At 38.9% G+C, this 17,415-nt stretch overlaps 1 protein-coding gene across 4 annotated transcripts in view; it reads right to left on the bottom strand.

Moving 5' to 3' along the window:
- PALLD (palladin, cytoskeletal associated protein) overlaps positions 1-12,265 on the bottom strand; it is a 457,931-nt gene extending 445,666 nt beyond the window's left edge. The window contains exon 1 of one of the 4 annotated variants that reach the window (XM_017507554.2): positions 12,096-12,260. The gene's annotated coding sequence lies outside the window, so the exon portion shown is untranslated. Of the gene's footprint in view, positions 1-12,095 lie in introns of all 4 variants that reach the window. The other 3 variants (XM_037731053.1, XM_017507552.2, XM_017507553.2) reach the window with 3 other exon arrangements.
- Positions 12,266-17,415: the final 5,150 nt, after the last annotated feature.

The following is a 17,415-nucleotide window of genomic DNA, read 5'->3' on the forward strand; positions in this document are numbered from 1 at the left end:
TTTTAGTAGAGACGGGGTTTCACCATGTTGACCAGGATGGTCTCGATCTCTTGACCTCGTGATCCACCCGCCTCGGCCTCTCAAAGTGCTGGGATTACAGGCTTGAGCCACCGCGCCCGGCCCAAAAAAATCATTTTTATATCTCTTTACCAGTATAATTTGCATTGTTTTTAGATTTCTCCAAATTACAGAGTTGTAAAATTGTAAAGACAATAAAAGGCATCTACCCCTGTGGAATTAGAGGACCCTGAAAGGCGCACCAGAGCCCATCCAGCATTCCACTGCAAGGACACCCAGTACCGTTTTGTCTACTTCAAAACGTTGTATAGTTTGTCCTACCAAGGCAGCTTGGCTTCTCTCAGTACTGAGCTCTGAAGTACCATTGCCCCCTTGGTCGGTACACATGGCAGATAACTTTAGGGGAAGGCGGGATCAGGATCAGCTCTTACAAGGTGTGGGAAGATGAGCCATCAGGTAGCATGGATCGCGAAGAGACATGAAGATGGAGAAGGGGAGACTCGGTGGCTGAAAGTATGTTTGTCTACCAACGGCACAACAGACTATATTTTCATTTATTGCATGTCTTGCAAAATTGATTTTTCTTTGAAAGAAAGCTACTGTGGTTATTTTTTTATTTATGTTTTTAATTTTGGCCTGAGAGAAATTTAGTTTTTGTGTTAAAATCGGTGCTAAAGGAGACTGAAAAACATTTTATGTCAACCAGACCTGGGGTAGGCTAAACTGAAAATCCAAGGAGATAATTGCAACAAAACCTTTGATTCTTGACGTGACTGAAGTTTGAAGCCTAAGCTGGGATGGATGTACTACATAGACCAGAATTACCCACTCAAAATGTATTTGTGGACTATCTACCACATGCCCGGGAGTGTGCTAGGGGAGGGATGTTGCCTTGAAAAAGAGAAGGTTTTTGCCCTCATGGAACTTAATATAAATTACAAATAAATAATAAGCATATGTAATTTAATGTCTCTTTAAAATTGTATTTTATTTTTAAAATTGAGAAATAATAATTGTACATATTCATGGGGTACCTAGTGATGTTTCAATACATACAATGTATAGTGATCAGATCAGGACAACTAGCATATCTGTCTTCTCCAACATTTAGGATTTCATTGTGTTGGGAATATTCCACATCTTCCTTCTAGCTATTTGAAACTATATAGTATGTTATTGTTAGCTGTAGTCATCCTGCAGTGGTATAGAAAAACAAAGCACTGTGATAGTACCTAGACGCAACAGCACGGTCAGGATTAGGAAACGTTTATGAAAGACAGAAAGCTGAAAGAATGACGTGTGAGGGATGGGGAAGTGGGGAGGTGAAGGGCATACTGGCAGAAATGTATTCAAAGACTTGGATCCGGCAGGGCATGATGACTCACGCCTGTAACCCCAGCATTTAGGGAGGCCAAGGTGGGCTGATCATGAGGTCAAGAGATCAAGACCATCCTGGTCAACATGGTGAAACCCCATCTCTACTAAAAATACAAAACTTAGCTCAGCATGGTGGTGCATGTCTGTAGTGTCAGCTACTTGGGAGACTGAGACAGGAGAATCACTTGAACCTGGGAAGTGGAGGTTTCAGTAAACTGAGATCACATCATTGCACTCCAGCCTGGGCAACAGAGTGAGACTTGGTCTCAAAGAACAGAAGAAGAAAAAAGACTTGGATCCCAGAGAGCGCATGGCAGACTGAGGTAACTTCACTAAGCATTTTGGCTAAACAGAAATCTATCCGGAGTTGGGAAAATAACCAGAGATAATGGTAGAAAGCAGGAGTCAGGTCAGAGAGGGCCTGGAGCCACATGAAGAGCCTGCATTTTACGTTATGGATGGTCAGTAGGCAAGGAAGAGTGTGAAGTCTCTGAGAAACATCACCAGACTTACATTGTTGAAAGATAAGTGACTGCAGCCCGGATTGGGGACAGAGGTGGGGGAAGGGGAAGGTAGGACTGACAGCAGGGCAGTCCATGAGAAGGCTCATGCAGTAATCCAGGGGATGTGCATATTTATCATGCTTTCATGCTTGGTTGCCATCATCTGGACTTCTTCATTTTGGAGAATTCCTCACATTCTGAGCCTCGGTGAGAAACTGAGCTCGCTTGTCATGGGATGTGAAATCTCCAAATATTTTCTTTCCCAGCCCCTTAGAGACTGGGCACAAGTCCTGGCACTTGGCCTAGACAGCTATTAGATGTGGCCATTTTGGACTCTGAAGTGAGAGCTGATGATTCAGGGAAGCAGTGGATCCGGGGGCCATGAGATAGATGACAGAAAGAACTTGGTAACTGAATAAAGGCAGAGACGATGCCAAGGCAGGATTACATGTTTGTTACCAGCAACCAGATCGGTGGTGCCATTAACTTACATGCTACAAGTGGAGGAACAAGTGTTTGTTGTTGTTGTTGTTTGTTTTTGTTTTGTTTTGTTTTAAAGCTTGATTTTGATTTAAGCCTTTTGCAGTTGCGGGACCTTTGGTAACTCTGGTGTTGATGTCTAGGAGATTTGAGATGCTGGTCTAGAGCCCAGGAGGAGGGAGAGCAGAACGGGATTGGGGATTATTAGCCTATGGGTGGCACTTTAAGACATAGGAATGCATAAGGTCATCAAGGAAAGAAGTAGGAGGAGAGAAAATCCTTCAGAGAGTCAAAGGGAAGCCAAGAGAGCTGGATATCATAGAAGCTAGGAAAGAAAATATCTCAGGAAGCAATACCTGACCTTTTGATTTTAGCAAGTTGGGAATATTTAGCATCATCAGCAACAGCAATTTCAGTGTATGCAACAGAAATATAACCCAGATTGCTACATGGAAGAAAAGAAAAGAAGGAAAGAAAGAAAATATTACAGGTGAGGTGGATTGTTTTGAAGAGATAATAGAAAGAGAGACAGAAGGTAGTAGTTAAACAAAAGTATAGATTCTAGTGAGGTTTGTTGTTCATCTTTAGGGTAGAGGACTGTAACATGTTTTATACAAATGGAATTAGGCAGTAAGAAGGGAGAAGCTGAAAATAAATGTAAGAAAGGACGATTTATAGGTCAGCTCTCAAAATATGTAAGAAGAAATGAGTTACTATAGCACAAATGTAATATGAGGTGGTCAGCTTCAGGTAGGAAAAGGCAGTTCTTTCATTGTTAAAGGAGAGAAGTAACAGGGTGCCTGTGTGTGTGTGTGCATGTGTGTGCGTGTGTGTGTGAGGAGGCTGAGAGAGAGAGGGAAAGAGAGAGAAAGAAAGATTCTCTGCAAAAATTTATAATAGGAAGAAAGGAGAGTTCCCACACTGAGACTTCTGTGCATTGGAAGTTTATGAGGACGGGAGATGATTCGAAATAGCTGTTGTAGAAAAACGGAGAAAGAAATTTCCTAAGAAGGATTTATGGGCAGAAGTGAGGGCCTAGCTGAAGTTAAATGTGATGTATTTACAGTGTCATTAATCCATGTAATTCCACCAGAGCTCGGCCTGCCAGGTAAAGGTGCAGAGACAGATGATCCCAAATTGATAGACAGGTAAAATGGAAGGGAAGTGGGAAAGGTCATTGAAAATATGGGCAAGGAAAAGTGGCCTTTGACATGTATGCTGGATTGGAAATCATGGGCAGGAGTTTGAATGTAGAGATTGTCTTTGTTTTCTTGGACCAATGTCAGAATTGAGTAGTTGGAACAGAGACTGTATGGTACCCAAAGCCTGAAATATTTACCTGGACTTTTACAGAAAAAATTGCCAACCTCTTCCATAGAACATTAGCTGCCTAATGAATTCATACAACATACGTAAAGGCTAATAATGATGACAGTGTTTGATAATGATAATGGCTAATCATGGACTGCTTACCCTGAGATGGGCATTGTGCCCAGAGCCATCATGTAGATTATTTCATTTAAAATCCTCACAGCAGCCTCTGGTTTAGAAAGAAGGAAATAGAGGCAGAAAATCTGAGTAGAGAACCAAGGTTTAAACCCAGTCAATTACTCCAGAGCTCATGATCTATGCACTTTACCACCTTACCATTGTAGCTTTCATAATTGAGATTCCAAAGCAATATATCAGACTAACAAAACTGGATCAGAAATCAGAGTTCTGCTATGAATTGAACTGTATTTTAGTTCCAAACGAACATAATATGATACATTTTAAAACGTCACAAGAAGCATTATATGAGAAAGCTTAAAGCAAACTTCTGAATGATGAAAACATTTTCACTTCTTAAAGTAGGGCGTGTTTGCTGGAGACAGATCATCTCAGCTGCTTATTAACTTATATTTTGGTTTTAAAGAGGCGCCATCTGACAGGATCCAGTGGTCAGGATTAGGTGTAGCTTTAAAACCGCTTGCACATTGAGAAAGAAAGTCATATTTCTATGGCATATCTGGTTCGGGCTTAATTTGCAGCCCAGTTATTGCCACGGGAACATGCATGAGGTCTAGGGAAAATGCTCACTCAAGGAGGATGAACAAGGACTGTTTCCAAATGGGCCAAGTTCATTGGAAAATTGTGCTTCAGAGATTTCCATGTCAGTCAGCACTCCAAAATGAAAGGTCACAATCAAAGGAAGGAAACACAACTGCAAACATCTCCAGCGTTTGTGTGAGATTTCATGTTTTCTGTTAAACAATACTCTTGGTAACTCTATGATGGTGTGATAGACACAGAAGATGAAATAGACTAAGGAAACCCACTAATATCGCTGTTAGGGAGTGAAGAGGAAATGAGGTAAACACTAGGCCCATTCAAGTGTTTCTACTTTAGTAAGTAGCACCGAACGATTTTGAAATTGTGGGGAATAAAGGCTTCTTCTACATCTTTAAATTGCCCTGTCCCCTGCCTCCACCCTTTTCTCAGGAGGTATTTGAACTTCCTAGAAATTCCTCTGTCTTCTTCTTTTTCTCTTCCTTGTCTTATCCATCACCTCTGTCATTAGCTGTTTAGCTTAATTGTCATTTCTTCTAAAATGCTCATTAGCCACAACTATTCTTTTTTTATCTTTTGAGACGGAGTCTTTCTGTGTCACGTAGGCTGGAGTGCAGTGGTGTGATCTTGGCTCACTGCAACCTCTGCCTCCCAGGTTCAAGGGATTCTTCTGCCTCAGCCTCCTGAGTAGATGGGATTACAGGTGCCCACCACTATACCCAGCTAATTTTTGTAATTTTAGTAGAGATGGGGTTTCACCATGTTGGCCAGGCTGGTCTTGAACTCCTGACCTCAGGTGATTCACTCGCTTTGGCCTCCCAAAGTGCTGGGATTACAGGCATTAGCCACCACACACGGCAGCCACAGCTGTCCTTTAACTTGCTTGAAGTTGCATAGCTCTATGTTCTTCCCCGTGGGATAAATGACTCTTCCTTGGCCTTGCCTGTCTTAGAGTCATGTGTCCTTTCTTCTACTTCCCTTTCCTGGAATAGTAAGTTGAACATGAAATCAATGGAACAACTGCTTAGTTGTGCAAGAGAAGCTTCAAGGAGGACAGAGATGAGCCAGGCAGTTATTCTCCTTAAATGATCTTACAATCCAGTAGAAGTGATTAGACAAGAGTAAAAAATAACTTAATTACAAGGAGGAACATGATAATTGCTATTAAAATAGTTTCAACAAATTGCAGTAAGGGATAAAAATGGTAAGAGAGATCATAGTTACCAATTTGGCCATGTCACTCTTTCGGTTTAAATTTTTTTCCTATGATGCTCCCTGGCTGAGAAAAGCTCCAAAGCACGATGCACAAGTTAAACGTGCCCATGGACAGTCTGAGCTGATGGAGGTGCTCCAGCCTCACCCTCCGTCAGCACTAACACACATGCACTCAGGGCTCCCTGGCCCACTTGCCATTCCTCAAACAATTCAGATTCTTTCTGGTTTTCACACCTTTGCACTTGCTGCTCCTTTTGCTTAAAATATGCTTCCTTTTTCTGTTTGTCAAACTCCAGTTCATCCTTGAAAACTTTCTTAAATTTTACCTCTTTTTGGTGCTTTCTAATGATTCCCCAATCAATATAATTTGCTTCTTCTTCCAAGCCCGTCACGTTGCATTGCATTTCTCATAGCAGTCATCAGATTAAATTACAAGTATTCATTTAGAGAATGCTTTCCTCATTCAACTGTGAGCCCCATGGAAGCAGGAGCTGTGGCTGGCGTCTATGTACGGTGAATGCTTAGCACACTGTCTAGGTTATGGCAGATGATGGAGAAAAGCTAAAAAATACTTGGTGTTTGAAATGCGGTTTGAGCCCTGGATAGGATTTGACAGACATGTGAACAAAGGCATGCAGCAGGAAAAGTTCTGATGACTGACCCGCTTTCAGCCTCCCAAAACCTGCTCTAGCAGTTCTCTGGGCCATGCTCTCTTCAGCTAAACGTTATTTTGCGCTTTTGAGTGGGGATCTCATTCTGTCACCAGGGCTGGACTGCAATGTCATGATCATTGCTCACTGCAATGAATTTGAACCTTGAATTCCTGGGCTCAAAGGATCCTACTGCCTTATCCTCCTGGGTAGCTCGGACTACAGGTGTGTATCATCAGGCCTGGCAAATTTTTAAAATATGATTTTGTAGAAGCGAGGTCTCCCTTTGCTGCCCAGGCTGGTCTCAAACTCTTGTGCTCAAGTGATCCTCCTGCCTTGGCCTCCCAAAGTTCTGGGATTATAGATGTGAGCCACTGAGTGCAGCCAAACGTTATTCTGTTTTTAACCTAGGTTTTTAATTGGCTTTATCAACTGTTGCTTGTGCCCCAGGCTCTGTTTTCTGGTAAGAACTTGATAGAGTTCAGTGCTAAATGTTAGTGTATACATATAACACATAACTGTTCATGTATACATATAAAATATGCTTTACCTGCTCATTTCACTAATGCAAAAACAGCCATAGGTCAGACATTGTGTTAAAAAAAATTATCTATAAAGACATGGATGTTAATGTTTCTCATTACTCTCAAAGAAAGCTTCTCATGAAAAACTTTGGAACTGGAAAAACATTTTTTAATTTTCTGGCAATTTTATTAGACAAAGAATTCTGTAACCTTTGATGATTCTCCCTTTCACATGGATAGTAGCAAGCTCAGGGTTAAATTTTCAGTCGTAGAAAATACAGATGTTTTTAGCTAAAAAAAATTTTTTTTTTGCTTAGTTTTCTCATTGTTTTATTCAGTCAGCATTTATTTATTGAGTGCATACTATGTGCTAGGTACTTCTTTTATAGGTCGGGAACATAGCTGGGAAGAAGATAGATTCTCTGCCCTAGGGAGTAAAATTCTAATAAGAGAAAGGACAGAGGTAGTAAATTGAGAAAACATTTCAAGTTTGAAATTTACTTGGTTTGATCTTCTCTATTTTCTTAACTGATTTTGGGCAACTGTACTATGCTTTTATTGCATACACCCTCAAACTAGCTTTGGAAGTTGTTAGGGTGCCAAAAACTTAAGAAAATAAAATGCACATTTGCATGTTAATGTTCACATCTACAGACCATCAGTGTTTTGGGAGGTCCACCCTTGGCAGGGAGGGTGGTGAAAGTCACAAGGGGAGGACATTTCGGTTCCCTCAGATTACATCGTGGGGAGAGCTGCTGTGTTACCTCATGGCGCTCGGAAGGCAAGTTTTCCAGGGTGAATTTTGATAATTACGCATAATGCCAAACTCTTCATCTTAAGGAAACAAAGGTTTGGGAGCTTTGGCAAATACTGAGAGTCATTACAGAATCCTATCCACCCTGAATTGTCAACAGGCCGCTTACATCCTTATAAAGATCTTGGCTTATTCTAAGCAAATATTACTTTCAAATGTAAACATCCATGGTGGCCTATTTTGTTAACTCCCCGGATGTATCTCAGTCTTCCTGTTTTTTTTTTTTTTTTTTTTTTTTTTTTTTTTTTTTTGTTTTTTTTTGTCGATAGGGTCTCATTCTGTTGCCCAGGCTGTAGTAGTGCCATGGTGAGATCATAGCTCACTGCCACATTGACCTCATGGGCTCAAAGGATCCTTTTGCTTTAGCTTCCCAAGTAGCTGTAGTCCCAGCTACTTGGGAAGCTAAAGCAAAAAATTAGGATGCCACCAAGTGCTGCTAATTCTTTTTTATTTTCTGTAGAGACAGGGTCTCCCTTCATTGCCCAGGCTGCTCTTGAACTCCTGACCTCAAGCAATCCTCCTGCCTCAGTCTTCCGAGTTGCTGGGATTACAGACACAAGCCACCAGGCCTGGCTATTTCATTCCTTTTTAAGGAATTTTATGCCACTTAATTTATACATTGTTTCTAATTGTAATTTTATGGTTTGCAATTTCTCCCTAACTTAGTATCATCCGAATTCTGTTAGATTCATATTATACTATAAAATATAGAACATATAAATAAGTTTTCACTGGTATGCATATTACACATTTGACATAAGTAATTTTATGAATCTGATCTTGGCATGACTATCCTAATATTTGGGAAAACATTTATTTTTTAATTCCTGAATATGTACTATGGGTATAAATGTATGTGGTTCACATTCACACATGAATATACAAAAGATTGAAAAGACAGACAAATTTAAAAATTATGATGACCATTTGCTTTTAAAGTTGCTGACTTTTGGGGATAGATTACCCGAAAGCCAGCTTTATGATATTTGGGAGAATCCCCCATGTTGTCAGTTAAGAAATATTTATAGGGGGCTGGGCATGGTGGCTTATTCCCATACTCCCAGCACTTTTGGAGGCTGAGGCAGGAAGATCGCTTGAGCCCAGGAGTTCTATACCAGCCTGGACAATGTCGTGAGGTTTCATCTCTACAAAAATACGGGAAAAAAACCAACAACAACAAACAAACAAACAAACAAACAAAAAACTTAGCTGAGCCTTGTGGTGTGTGCCTGTAGCCCCAGCTACTCCAGAGGCTGCGGTGGGAGGATTGTGAGTTCTATGATCATGTCACTGCATTCAAACTTGGGCAACAGAGTGAGACTCTGACTCAAGAAACAAACAAACAAGGCTTGTGGGACACCCCCTGGTGTGATCCCCATGAATCAAAGCACGGTTGAAATGCAAAAAGATATCTTTGACTTGGAGGAACTTGGGAAGACAAGTTCCTGAAATCATTACATGGGAAAGAGCAGAGTCTAGTAGGAAGAATTAGATGACAAACAGTACAGGTTGTTCCTACTTAACAGCTTGGGAGTTACCTGCTTTCAGAAGTGAACAGTTTGATCCTCACAGCAATCCATGGAATAGATGTTATTTTTCTGTTTTATTGTTTGTATTACTCACAATGGCAGCAGTAAAAGGTTCACTTATTCGGCTCAAACTGAGCCACCAGAAAGTGGCTGACTCAGGGTGGACCCCTGCATTTAACTGCAGAGTTTTCTTTTCTTGCTGGGGATGTTATAGGAAATTAAGAACATAGATAAGGGGAACACTCTTGAAGTTCATGAAATACTTTTAGAGTCCATGAAGAACTGCTACAATTTTGAAAGAAAAAGTTTGATGCTAGAAAAAGGCTGACAGGCAGTAAAGGTCACTTAATACCATGTACCACATTCAGCAGATTCTTTGGAGAGTCCAGATGAAATAGCAAAATTCCCACAGTCACTTAAACATGTATATATAGGTAGGGATAAATATAAGTAAATAAATATAGGAAAATACCAAACAATCAACACGGACAACCTCTGTGGTGGGATTTAGGTAGGGGTAAGAGAGGGGAGGTGGGACATTCAGGGGGATCCTTTGTTGCTTATGTTGTAATTTTTGAAAAAAAGTTAAAATTATAAGTGATTTTTAATTTCAGATTTAGCAGTTTTGTTTTTATACTTAATTACGAAAAAAGTAATACAAACTATTGATGTGAAGATTTGATATTAAAATATCTTTTAATAAAACCTAAACTATGAAAACCAAAGTTAGAAAAGCTTTAACACTTAATTTTCATGCTTGAGAATCACCAGCAACCCCTAGACTAAATCTGTTCCCTCCTTTCCTCCCTCCTTCCCTCCTTCCCTCCTTCCCTCCTTCCCTCCCTCCCTCCCTCTCTCCCTCCGTTCCTTCCTTCCTTCTTCCCTCCCTCCCTCCTTCCCTCCCTTCTCCTTTCCTTCTTCCCTCTCTCCCTTTCTTCTCCTTTTTTTTTTTTTTTTCCACAAAGGGTCCTTTAGGCCAAAAGTCAAACATGAAAGATTTGCAAAATTGTATGCTTGATGCAGAAAATGCACGGTAATTTTATACTTTATTTCTTAATAAATACACATGGATTATTTTCCTTTCTGATTATTAAATTGTCATTACAAGAAGATATATTTATCCTACAGTTTTAAATATCTCTTTAAACAGCATATTTAATCTCAATTTCAAGGACATAATCTAATATTTCATTTAATGCTATAAAATCCAAGTAAGATACTTTACAGAGTTTTTGAAGTTATCCCATGTCTTCTTCATCTTATCCACTTTATTCACCATACTGAGTCCACTGCAAATATTTAGATTTTGCTTCTGAATTATCCACTTCCGCTACCATTATCTAACTCAGGGCTTTATTCTTCTCACTTAAATTCAAAACTGATTTTTACCAACTTTGCCTCTATATTCTCTAATATGATGATTTAACAGTTAGAAATTTTAGTCAAAAATGCTTTGTTTAGTCTTTGTTTTCTTTGCTGGAATTTCACCAAGACACAGTCATTAACTCTAGATGGCCTGAATTTGGAACTGGGGTTCAATAATTGCAATATAGCCTCACACATATTGTTTAAGAAGTAGAGGAGCTCTTGTCTTGGCCTTGCAGATTTCACTTGGTATCTCTTAAAGAACTTGTCAGATTTATTTTTAAACCTGAGCAATGATTGTACTCTGCGTTTTTTTAAAATGAGATAAGGAAGTCAAAGTGATTGTACTTGTCCCATGCAATCCAGATCCTCATTCCATTGTAAAATATGCTATAAAGCCAGTTTTAATATTCAGCTCTAACAACACCACAGAGAAGCTCAGAGGAAGAACTGACACAGAGGTTCTGCTATACAGACCCTCATCCGTACCAGGCCCTAGGATGCCGGAGGCCTCATTTGTTTTCTAGGAATGTGTAATCATGTATTTACAGGGCAGTTAGTGGCCAGGTAAATCTCATTGGCCTTTTCTACTGTTAGCAATAATTTGTCAAAAAGACTTTGGTTTTAAAATCTGAATAATTGGGGTGAGTATTTAAGTTCTTTCTGTGAGAAAAAAGATTGGAAGGCATGTTTATCATGCAATGAGGGTTTAATTTCTGCATGTATGTGATTGAATAGATTTTGAATTGTTTTATACTGCCAAGAAACGGGCTTTATATGTCATCACATTATTCATACTAAAAGGCAATTAGTATTTTTAGCAAATGTTAGCAAGTAATGTGAGCCTGAAATCATTTTATATCAACCTCCTATATTATATTGGATTCAAGACAATTTCATGTGCAACTTAAAACGAAATGATAAAAATTATACTGTGACGTTTAAATTTGACTGGACTCCAGAGACTGCACTGTAGTTTCCCTTAGTAAGCTTTATCTTATTAAAAATAAGCATGTAAATTGTATACATGAATACAATTTAAAATACCTGCTGTTTCTATCCCAACTAATTTAATTATGTCAGTGAGTTACTTTTGGAATCTTTTGAAAGTGTAATTAACCACATATAATGTTACTGAAATCGAAAGGCTATTACTTGAAGCCATCATTATTTATTTAGCTTAAATATGGGTGAGGGTCTAGAAAGTTGCATTTTTATTTTCTGTGAAACATAACACATACACAATCTTGACAAAAGCTGGCTCCATAAATACATTTAATCCTTTTGGAATTGATAGTGCCAATTTAGCATGCTTGAGCTTATAACAGAAAGTGTAATTCTCTGACAGCAAAGGCAGAGATAAAGTGGGCAGGCAAATCGTACGTATTATTTGTTTTTGGAAAGACCATAAAATTCTCATTACTTTTCCTCTCCAAGCAAAAGAATAATTAAGATATCTTCTAAATAGTATCGTATCCTCAGAATAAACTAGTGTTATTTTTTAGTTTTTTTTAAGTCCTTAAATTTTATGTTGCCCTACTAGTTAGTATATTAAGACACACCTCACAGACCTTTTCAATGCTTGGTCAGTTTGAAGACTCCAGAGAGGTGATGAATTTCAGATGAGCATTTCTTCTTTTCTGGGAGAATGGCGGTTAGTCTTGCCTATTCATTAAAAGCTGCCTGGTCCGTGGTCACTTTGAGGCAACTGTGGCCTCAGACTCTCATCTGTCCTCTTCCTCCACTCAGCTATATTTGGTAACTGAGCTCATGTTTCAGCAGACTGCCATGATCAGGAATTCCTGCAGCGGGCTGGGAAGCACCCCCAGGACTGAGTCTAGGTTCTTAGAAATAAAGCCACTTAACATAGAAGGAACTATATTTACAGATCTGATAAACATAGGATTTAAACACGTTCTTCTATATTTTGGACTTGTAGCTGGAAATCACCACCTGCCCCGTTAACGTGTTCTGAATCAATTTAAAGTATAGTATGTGACTCCAAGTAGAAAAAGTGACCCTCCAAATGGAAGCCCTGCTTACTATGATCTTCTCCTCCGTGCATTTAAATTTTGTTCAGCTGCTAGATGATCTTAAAACAGGAAATTCAGTAACTAAAAATTTAGCCACCTGTCAAATTGAGTGGAAAGTCCCATTGTTCTCTTATTTCATATTGCTAATGAAGAATTGATATCTGACTATGGTATGTATTGAAGACTTTGTCTATAATAGTATTAAATAAGCATAAACACACAGGGACTGGATCTTATACACATTGAACACTGAATTCTTAGTTCAATGCCTAGGATATCATGAGCCTCCAGTAAATATTTGTTGAAGAAACAAATAAATGTTTAACGAATATCTGCAGGAAAAGTATTAACCCTTTTACAGTTGCAAAAGTGTTTCACAATCATTTAATATTTTGATCTTTCAAATGACAAATAGAGATAGAAAGACTCCAGTATTTCGATATTTCAAATAAACAGAGATAGCAAGAAGAGAAAGCTTTTCTGTTCAAAGGTCAGGTAACAAAGTCAAATAAAAGGGGACAAAAAGAGCAACACAAAAGCTCCCAGTGAACTTGGAAATCGAGTGCTCTGTCTTCCTTTGTCTGGATAGGACCATCACATTTGATTCAGTTTAAAATCTAAAGATGTCTTTTTTCGGATGGTAAAATATTTGTGAAGGTCTGTTATTGTACTTTTCTTTATAGGCAAAACTGGTCCTTTATAAATGGTCCTTTCTGGAACTGGATACTTCTGTGGGTCATTTCATCTATTATATTAATGAAGAAGTGATTTTAAAATTTATACTTATGATGGTAAAACAACTCTGGTTGATTGTCTTAGTTTGTGCCATTATAACAAAATTCCACAAACTGGGTAATTTACAAAGAACAGAAATTGATTTCTCATCATTTTGGGGGCTGGGAAGTCTAACATCAAGGTGCCAGAAGTTTGTCGTCTGATAAAGTTCCCGTCTGTTTCCACAATGGTACCTTGAGCACTGTGTTTTCACATGGCAGAAGGCAGAAGGGAAGAGGGGTCAAACTTCCTCCATCAAGCCCCGAGGGCATCGAATCCCATTCATAAGGAGTCCTCCTGAATCACCTTCTAAAGGTTACACCTCCCGACACTGTTGCATAACGGGTTAGGAATCAATTTTGAAGGGGACAAAAACCTTCAAACCATATCATTGATTAACACATATTTGTATCTACTTTTTCCTAAAACCACAAGATAGTAAAAACTGAAAAGCACAGAAATTGAGAGGGAAGAAAATAGAAGATATCAGAAATGAACAAAATTATTGGAAAGAGATAAATATAAGTATGCATCTAACTAAATTAGAAAACTGCCTGCAGAAAAGAAATGCAGAAAAGAAGCAAGTGATTCACCCCACGGAGTTTGAGAAAGGCTTGAGAATCAGAAGCACTGAACCCATCTTTAGAAATAATTTTAACTGGCAACTCTGATTTTTGCCTCTACCTTCTAGTGAACTGTGAGTCTCATGGTGAATTCCAGAGGCAATCGTATTGGACTACTGACCAAATGAGGCCTCTTCCACATTTCTTTGGATTGCTTGATTCCTAAATCCTGGTATAACACCAGCAAAGTGATGAAGCCCTAAGAAGAAAAAAGAAAAATACAGGTTGTGGTCCTGAAAGAGGCTTCAAAGCTGTATATGATTTTACTCAAAAAGACAGAGAAATGTGACTTTGTATGTGTGTGTGTATGTATTTTAAACAGTGCAGTAAACCAAGCTTGTTTTAAAAATCTTATAAGAATTTGAGAAACAAAAGTTCTTTTCCTTAGAAAATTTGCATCAGAAAAAAATTTAGAAAGTTTGACCAACACACTCATAAGTTAGTATAGCAAGGTTCAATTGATATTAAGGGTGAGATTAGTGCGTGGACAGTAATATCGTTTCTCATGTGTTTTCTTATTTCCCACCAGAGCCCATCTCTGTGTAGACCAAGGTTGGGAAAGTGGGTCTGTGGCTCTTTCGTGGGGCTCCAGTTCAGCTTTCAAATGGTTACTTCTTATAGAAATTCCTGCTCTTTTGAAGTACTTACATTTGCATCAACCATCCTTCATCCCAGCTTTTAAAATTAAGACTTTGGATCTAGTTGGGCTCTTGGTTCTCTTCTTCACTCCACACCCTGCCATTAATCTAGGTGACTCAGCACCTATTTGTCTATTCTATACCTTGGCATATTGGTTTTGGACCTGCTTTTCTCACTGAATCTTTGTCTCCATTCTTCTTCTTAACAGATCACACAAACAGACCTCCTCCACTTCCAAAATGAGGTATAACTTATCTACTCCTTCATAACAAATTACTGCAAAAATTAACGCCTTAAAACAATACATATTTGTTATTTCACACAGTTTCTATGTGTCGAGAATCCATGAGAGTCTTAGCTGGGTAATTCCCGAGCGGGGTATCATGAGACTGTACTGAAGATGTTGCCCCAGCTTCTTTCAGGTGGAAGCATGGCTGGGGCTGGAAGATCTGCTTCCAAGGCAGCTCACTCACGTGCCTGGAAAGTTAGTCCTGTTATTGGCTGGAGCCTTGTTGACTTCTCTGTGTCACTGCCTGTGTTTCCTCACTTCATGGCAGCTGGATTCTGCCATGATGCCTTTTTTTTTTTTTTTTTTTTTTTTGAGACAGAGTTTGGTTCCTGTTGCTCAGGCTGGAGTGTAGTGATGTGATATCAGCTCACTGCGACCTCTAGTTCTCGGGTTCATGTAATCCTCCTGCCTCAGCCTCCCAAGTAGCTGGGATTACAGGTGCCCACCACCATGCCCAGCTAATTTTTTGTATTTTTAGTAGAGACGGGGTTTCACCATTTTGACCAGGCTGATCTTAAACTCCTGACCTCAGGCAATCCACCCGCCTCGGCCTCCCAAAGTGCTGGATTACAGGCGTGAGCGACTGTGCACGGCCCCATACGTCTTTTATGATCTAGCTTTGGAGGTCATGTTTCATCTTTTCTGCAGTATCCTTTGGTTTTATACAAATGGGCAGTATCCACTGTGGGAGGAGACTGCACAGAGGCGTGAGAACCAATTGGCAAGAAAAGGCATTGGTGGTCATCTTGGCGTTGTCTACCACACCTCTGTTCCATTTAACCCATCAGTCCCATAGCCACCCTGGGGCATGCTCTGTTTTCAAAACTGCACATTCAAACATCTTATTTCACCATAAACTTTCTTCCCCTACCTCTCTCATGCATTGATTTTTCTTCACCAGACTTTCTAGGCTGTAGATCACTCTGTTTTGAGATTATCTATCAGTATGCTTCCCAGTTTCAGGTAGGTCAATCAAGGATACTGGTTTACAAAGTTTGTTTTAGGAGACAGAAACTCTCAGGCAGCCAATAGAGAAAGTAAAGATTTCAAAGCTTCCTTGAGGAAAGCGGTATGCAAAGGAATGCTGCTGACTTGCTCATTCATCCCTCTTTGACGTTTTCTTTCTCTTAGGATCCAGGAAGTTTGAGAATTCAGTGTTTCAAGGAACAGGTCTACTTACCACCTTTTCACTTTTTTTCCTCTCTTTATTCCTGGCATAAACCATCAGCAAACAAAAATCATGGAGCAGGTGAGCAATTGGTAACTGAGAAGTCTAATCAAGGAACACACTAAAAATGGAGGCGTGAAACATTTGCAGAATTGTCCTCATGGTCCATCTGGTGATCCTGGAAACAAGTGTCTTTCAAGCCATGACCAGTCTTTCTACTTCTTCCTCATATTTTGTATCTGGCTTGTGTACATGTCACAGACTCAGGTATGGCCCCAAAGACTAGTCTGGTTAAACTGGTATGCCCATCTGTACATAGCAGTGAACTCCAGATCTGTCCCTCATGAGCTCGATTTTATGAACTGTGGTTAAATCTGCTGCATAAATGTACCTTGAGCCTCTGGGTGGTCTTTTCATCACATGCTTCTGCTACTTGGGGTGTTTGCTAACTAGTGCACGTGCACAAAAATGAAGAGAGAATCATAATCTTACTCTGATAGGTAATAGAAGTAGAACTGAAATAATCTGAACACAAAATCTATGTTTATATATGAGTATTGGGGTACAGTTAGATATTATGATCTTTAGAAATAATCTCATTTTCTATCTGCCTTATAAGGGTCCAAATGTAGAGAAAAATATTATTTAGAATGAAAAAGCCAGTAACATTAATTTCAAAAGCAAATGTTGAATTTAAGCAAATAAAATAAGACTTGGAATTTACAAAGCATAACATCATTGTATCATTATATTATCCTTTATCATCATTATGTCATTATTCAGTAATATAAAATTGAATAAAGAGAGATGAGTGCACACTGGTGTTTTGAATAGTAAAATAAAATCTGAAAAAATACTAATAAATAAAAGCCAACAGTATATTAAAGAAATAACACACTTTGGACAATTGGGTTTTAGCCAAGTCTTAAAAGTTGGCTTAACATCCAAATATCTAGTATTTAATTCCTCATATAACTCAAAAGAAAAAAGCCATATGATCAGCTCCATAGATTGTTAGTGAGTCTTCAGACAAAATTCAATGAAAAAAGACCTATGTGAGAAGTGAAGAGAATGGTTCTACTTTAATATTATATATTAAGGTATAGGTGCATGTGTGCCTGTATATACATACACACATTTATCCATACACACATATGATATAATATATAGAAATGAGATAAAACACCAAGGAATACTAGCAACTAATGTGCAGGTTTTAATGTATACTAAAGAAGAGAAGGGAATGAAATAATGAAATAAATGGAATGCTGTATCCTGTTCTTATATAGGAAGAGCTGATTTTGTATTTCATCAGAATAATCTACAAATGTCATATAATCTCAGTTAAAATAACATTTTTGCCAG

The sequence above is a fragment of the Cebus imitator genome, unplaced genomic scaffold (assembly GCF_001604975.1).
Source record: "Cebus imitator isolate Cc_AM_T3 unplaced genomic scaffold, Cebus_imitator-1.0 Scaffold378, whole genome shotgun sequence".
Classification (NCBI taxonomy): domain Eukaryota; kingdom Metazoa; phylum Chordata; class Mammalia; order Primates; family Cebidae; genus Cebus; species Cebus imitator.